General features: G+C 47.5%; 1 protein-coding gene across 7 annotated transcripts in view; it reads right to left on the bottom strand.

The window, feature by feature from the left end:
- The window catches only part of Sv2b (synaptic vesicle glycoprotein 2B), a 180,320-nt gene extending 174,192 nt beyond the window's left edge, over positions 1-6,128 (bottom strand). For 4 of the 7 annotated variants that reach the window (XM_074062047.1, XM_074062050.1, XM_074062051.1 and 1 more), the window contains exon 1: positions 5,060-5,425. The gene's annotated coding sequence lies outside the window, so the exon portion shown is untranslated. Of the gene's footprint in view, positions 1-4,387; positions 4,521-5,059; positions 5,426-5,476; positions 5,502-5,729 lie in introns of those variants that run through there. The other 3 variants (XM_020154402.2, XM_074062054.1, XM_074062052.1) reach the window with 3 other exon arrangements.
- Between the last annotated feature and the right edge of the window lie 557 nt (positions 6,129-6,685).

Consider the following 6,685-nt stretch of genomic DNA (forward strand, 5'->3'; position numbering starts at 1 on the left):
AACAAAATTAGAGATAAGGGCAAAATAGTTTCTGCTGGGTATTGAGGGGGGGAGCAGGAGGGGGTGGAGTGGGTGGTAAGGGAGGGGGTGGGGGCAGGGGGAAGAAATAAACCAAGCCTTGTATGCACATATGAATAATAAAAGAAAAATGAAAAAAAAAAATAAAGTCTGTTTTCATTCTACAAGATCCACAATAAGGCTCCCGTGAGACCTTGGAATGAAAGAGAGTAACTTCAGGGAATTACACATCAAAATCCACCAAAGCAAAGACTTGCAGCTACCTCTAGTAATTAAATTATTACATTTCTTCACTCAGTAAATATTCAGTGAACACATACTATGTGCCAGGCAATATTCTGGGCACTGATAATATAGTAGTGACTTGGCTCATTGAGGGAACACTTAAACAACATGCTAGTGTTATCCAACCTTAGGTCTCTTTCCTGGACTTCTTCAGTGAACTCTAAAGTCTTATGCACAGCTATGTACTTAACACATCCTGTAGGCTCTCTGATTGAACTCCAAAACAGTTCATTCTCCATCTCAGTAAAAGGCTACTGCATGCAGTTACTCAAGTCAAAATACACACTTGACTCTTTTCTTTATCTCATGCCCTAAATCTAACTCATTAGCAAATCCTGTCCAGTCCTCCATCAAATAGATGCTGAATTTGACCACTTCTTGCCATCCTAACCACTATCCCACCTGGATCACTGAAGTCACATCCTGACTGATCTCCCTGTGTGCACCTGTGCCCCACCCCACACAAGTCTATTGTTAAGTTCCAAGACCCTAGTGATCACTGTAAAACATGACTCAGATCAGGGCATCCTTCACTCAAACTAAAAGCCAGAGTCCATCCAAAGTCAGACAAGACCCTGATTACCTGGCTGCCTGCTACCTTTCTGGGTCTATCTTCCACCATATTCACCACCTTCATTCAGTTCCTTCTGCATAAGCCTCCTGATGTTCCTGGAACACGCTGGTACTCTTGCTTCAGGGCCTTTGTACTTGCTCCTCTCCCAACCTGGAAAGGTCTTTCCCCAGATATCATGAGGTTCACTCCTTCTTTTCCTTCATGTCTCCACAACCACCCCTTACCTTGTCCTACCCTCCCAACCCCCTCAACCAGCTGCTCCCCATCCTCCGTTCCCTGCTTCTTGTTCCTTGATCACCTGATACACTGCACATTTACTTATTTGCTTACATATCATTTCTCTCCCCAACTCGAATGAATGCCTCATGAAATGAATCTTGGGTTTGTTTCTGTTTTTAAACTGTTCTGTCTCTTTCCTATAACATACCTGGCACACACAGAGAGCAGTAGAATGACTACCTAACAGTACATGGGGAAAGGGAGTCACAAGAGCAAGTACAGGCACTACCCATTCAAACAGAGTCCAGGAGTAAAGGGGGTTTGTTCAAGGGAACTTTAAATATTAAGATCCTTATGGTAACTGGGCATGGTAGCTCATGCCTCTAATCTCAGCTATTAGTGAGACGCTTAGATAACAGGCATCGCCATCCAAAGCAGAAATGGGCAAGAAATGTAAGACCTTTTCTGAAAAATAACTTAAGTAAAAAGAATTGGGAGCTGGGCACCAGTGGCTCCCACCTGTAATCCAAACTACTTAGGAGGCTGAGATCAGGAGGATCAGAGTTCAAGGCCAGCCCCGGTAAATAGTTCACAAGACCCCAACTCCAAAATAACCAGAGCAAAATGGACTGAAGTTGTGGCTCAAGCAGTAGAATGCCTGCTTTGCAAACACAAAGTCTTGAATTTAAACCCCAGTCCCATCAAAAAAAAAAAGGGGGGCTGGACAAAAAAGTGCCTAAAAAGCACAAGACCTTGAGTTCAAGCCCAAGCACTGAAAAAAAAAAAGATACTTACATTAAACTCAAAAATGTTCACATTCTTCCCTTCCTTGCATCTTGCTTTTTTGCAATGTGACTACCTAGCTTCTTCCAACAAAAAGTAGAGTTTATTTCTTTCCCCTTCGCTCTGAGCTACCTTGAGTCTTTCTTTTGATAAGCAAGGACAGAATGATGGTGTGGTAATTTTAAAGCAAGCTTGCACCTTCTTGTTGCCCCCACGTGAACATGCTGGGCTAGCCTTCAGTAAGATGCAGGAACACACAGATCAAGGCCAACTCATCCCAGCTCAGGCCAGCCTAGAGCAGGTCTCCCAGGCACCCCAGAGACATGGGAGAAAATAAAAAATGGCTGTTGACTCAAGCCACTAAGTTGAGGAGGGGTCTCGTCTGCAGTCCCATGGGTAAGAGAGGCTCTAATGTGTGTGTTGAGTCCCTAGGGTACATGTCTAAGCTGCTTTGCTCTGAATAAATGTGCTTCCATGAGAAACCTTCTTTTTGTGGTTTGGATCTCATAACAAGGGCTCTGTAGGACTAAGACCTGCTAGCCATACCTCACACTGCTTCAGCCACTGCAAATCAATAGGCTGGCGTGCAGGTAACAAAGTCACTGTGATGTAGCCTGGAGTGAGAGATCGGGTTTCTAGGCAGCACAACTAAAAGCCACTCCTTGGAGGAGAGAAATGCACAGAAGCAAATGTTCCCTTCTGAGGTTGACTTAGGGACACCCAGCCAGACATCCTGACCTTGACCCAGTATCACCATATCCTATTTCACAGATAAGGTTCTCAAGCACGCAGCCCCATTTCTGTTGATGGAACACACTGCAGTGTACAGAGAGGAGCAGATGGCACTCCCAAATCCCGGACAATGCTTTCTCTAGACTATTCCTCAGTCTCAGAAGGGTGGAGCGGCACACTGTGATTTTTATATTAAGCCGATGAGATGGAAGTTTGCAATAAATTCCCCATGTGGTCATAGGTAAATTCATTCCATTGTACACCAAAGGTCAGCGTATTTCCTAGAGATTCCAACACCTTCCCTTAAACATAGAAATACTTCTCATTCTTGAAGAAAAAAGAATGGATAGCAAGGACAATACCTGCTGGACTGTTTGCTAAAGAGGACCTTTCTTTCACGGGAGAAAGGAAAAAAGCACAAATCCTCCATCTGGATGAAAGAAATCTGAACACTGTGTCACACCCTCTTCATACATCTCCCCAACCCTAGTGCCTGGCAAAAACTGAAGCCTCCAGCTTGCCACATGAGTTTATCCTTAGAGTGACCATGGGTACCTGTATCTACTCGCCAACCTTCTTCTAAGCATGGAGTTTAGATCTCAGGCAATTCCTTAAACAAGAACTCAGCACCTGTATTTTAGTGACCAACATGAATCATAAGCAGCAAGACCACAATGACCTTGACAAGCTACCCTCTGACCTCAACTCCTGCGTCCTCCTCATTCATGCAACTCAACCTCCTTGGCCTCTTTCTGGTTCTATCAATGTACCTCTCTCCTCCCTCGGGATTTTGTAGGTGCTGATACTCTGCCCAACTTCCTCCCTCTCTTTCTCTAAGTCTGGCCAAGTCTCAGTGACCAGCAAAGCCTCCCCTGACCAGTGTCATAAAAATGTAGAAATAAACAGCAAGAGAGTTCTGCTCTCTGGTAACACTCCCCATTTCTCTTACCCTGCTTTATTTTTCTCCATTACAACGTCTCCTCAGCTAACATGCTATGTCTTTACTTATTTATTTATCCATTATCACACACACACACATACACTAGCTGAAGCTCCTTCACAGGATGGGACTTTATTTTGTTCAATTCTGAATTCCCCATGCATAGAGCAGTGCCTGACACACAGTAGGAACTCAGTGAATAAACTACCATTGCTTAGGCACCTAGTTTGTGTCAGACTATATATATATGACAATCATTCAACAACAAATTTTTAAGTATCTGCTATGTAATTATCATAACAACCTTATCATCTCCATTTTACAGATCAGAAAACCAAAGCTCCAAGAGAGACTAAGAAACTTGCCCAAGACCCTCGCTAGAGCCACTTGGACATCCTAGCCCATGACCCATGCAGTGGACCAGGCTGTTTTTCAAACACCTTCATGATGCTTTCAGTTACAAAGAGCACGTAACACATCTGGCCAACATTCTTAACACAAGAGCTCTTTGTTCCATCATTTTTCATCCCCACCACATCTTTTGTTCAGGAAGAAACAACCTTGAGACTGGATTTTCTTCTCCCAGTGCAAATTGGTGGTGACAGCTCACTTCCTTTAGTCCATTATTTGGGGACAATCATCTCAGAGTTTTCCTTTTGAACTGGGCAGAAACAGGTAAGTCAGGGACCCGTGAGTAAGAAGACACAAGTCCATAGACTCTGAAACGTCTTCGGAATTTTCCATTGCCCCTCCCTTTTAAAAGTACTGCTACAAACCTCCCTACGCCTGGAATTTAGGAAAACCACTTATTAAAGAGTAAAAATAAGAAGCCTAACCTGCATTGGGTGTGCTCCTCCCTCCTGGCCAGTCTGTGTCTACTGGGTTCTGGTCAGGTACTCTAAAGGCTGTCGCTGAAGCTCAGCCTACCCAGTGGCAGTGATGGTGATGGAGAGATAGAGGAACGTGGGCCACTCACAAGAGACCAAGAGAGGGACCCAGCCTCTGCTGAAGTCCATGAAGGCTACACTTTTAAATTCATTCCCTTCCCCTCTCTGCAACTATCCCTCTATTTTCACCACCATCACTGAACATGTCACACCTGGTTACTACAGGTGTTTCTGCTCCACCAGGTGTGAGCTGGTGGGATGCCAGGACTTTGTTTTCATCTTTGCACTCCCTAAGGGTTAATCCCACCTCTGACACATGGAGGTGCTGCGACAATTTGCTGACTCAGGAAAGATGCAGAATGCGCTTTCCCGCACACAGCGAGCAGGACAAGTCGCCTCTTCTGGAACGGGCAGGAAGCAGAAACACAAAAGAGACCAACGAGCTAGCTACCATGCCTAAGTCTCCCCCACACCTCTCTTCCTTCACCTGCCCCTCCCTGATCCCCAGAGCCACTCACATTCACCTCCCAAATAGCCTTAGAAAGCGACCAAGTATCCCCAGTGCCCCACCCCACCTCGCCCGAGCTGCTCTCATCAAAGCCCCACACGGATGCAAGTTACCTTTCAACCGAGCAGGTTTGCATCTGCGATTTCTGGATGAAGGGTAGAGTTGCTGCAGCCTCCTGCACCCTGGACAGCAGGGCTAGCTACCATCCGTCTGCGGAAGAAGCGGCCGCGGCTGGCTCCTCCCTGGCTAAATGCATTTGCTCACCCATCCCTTGCCAAACAAATCATGTTCTTTTTCCTTGCGCTCAAACCCATCCATAAAAGAAATCCTCTGAGTCCCTAAGAAACGCCTCAGAGGGCGCCTTCCACTTGCAAAAAAGCACACTCACAAACCCCAACCCAGAGTCGCCGGGTTAATCTGTTAAGAACGCACACCAGCACCAAGAACAAAATCCATCCAATAGGACAAGAATTGAAACTAAAAGCTCATGCAAACGGAGCTCAAGTTGCAAAAGAAATTATGGCGCTCACAATTCAAACGCTTTAACAAGCAACCCTTGGGGACGCCACGTTCAAAGGAGCGCGCAAGCCAGGGACAGAGGCAAGTCTTTGCTTTTCTGTGCCCTTTCCTCCTGACTGTGTCTTTCGTGCCATTTCGAACGACACTCAGCTGTACCCGCGCGTAGGTTTCAGCCCAGGCAACCAAGCCCGGGAGTCCTTGCGCGCGCGGGGGTCCGTGCCCTGGCCGGGTCTGCAGCGCGCCGCGAGGAACGCGGTCCCCTACCTGGAAGAGCAATCGCGCAATGCAGCCTCGGGTCCGAGTCGAGCGGCGTCCGCCTGGACAGCCTGGCTGGCAGCTCGGGCTAACGTGGAGCTGGGACGATCCTGGAGGAAGCAGGCGTCCCGCCGTGTCACACCTGCATCGCCGCGCCCACGCCGCCGCCGCTGCCACCCGCCCGGAAGCAGAGCGCAGTGCGCCTCCGCTCCACACAGCGCCAGGTCGGGAAGCTCCTGGGTCCTCTATTGAGCTGGATCAGATCCTAACCCAGACATTAAAGGTGCTCCCTGCAAGCAGCTCTTCCTTTCTAAATCCTCTTCTGATTGGGGCGACGCGTTTGGGGCAAACTTGTTTCCCTAGGTTTGTCCCCAACGGATTGTAATAGTCATTGCTACCCAGTGGCAATGATGATGGTGGGGAGAGAAGGATGGGTCACTCACAGACCAAAGGAAAAAGAGAGACCCACTCCAGGAAGAGCGATAGGGAGCTTGACTCCACCTGCCCTGACACCAGTTCCAAACTAGGACGTGTCAGAGGACTCCTGGGAAGAGGAGTCTTCTAGTTTTATGCCAACTCCAAATTGTCTTAGATGTGGATGTTGTTAAATTTCTCTGTCCCTCTTATCTCCTCGGGAACTGAAAAGAGCTTATTTGGCGGGGGAGGGGGGTCGGGGGAAGGGGGACAACTTGGAGGGCTACGTGTATTCCACAAAGCTTCCATCTCTGTCTCCCTCCTTCCAACGCCGCCCACCCCCACCTTCACACAAGGGTTCAGAAAAATAAACTACCAGGCATTGAGAGAGCCCTTTTAGGAGCACAGAGCTCCTCCTGTGGAAGATAAAAGGGGACCGCCACAAAGTCACACTGGAAATTCAGGGGCAGAACTCCTCTAGAGTCTGGAACTAAGTTCGTTCCCTAATCATGCTGACATGGAGGAAATACTGAAGGGTCTTCCCTCTTCCA

This window comes from Castor canadensis, chromosome 19 (genome assembly GCF_047511655.1).
Source record: "Castor canadensis chromosome 19, mCasCan1.hap1v2, whole genome shotgun sequence".
Taxonomy (NCBI): domain Eukaryota; kingdom Metazoa; phylum Chordata; class Mammalia; order Rodentia; family Castoridae; genus Castor; species Castor canadensis.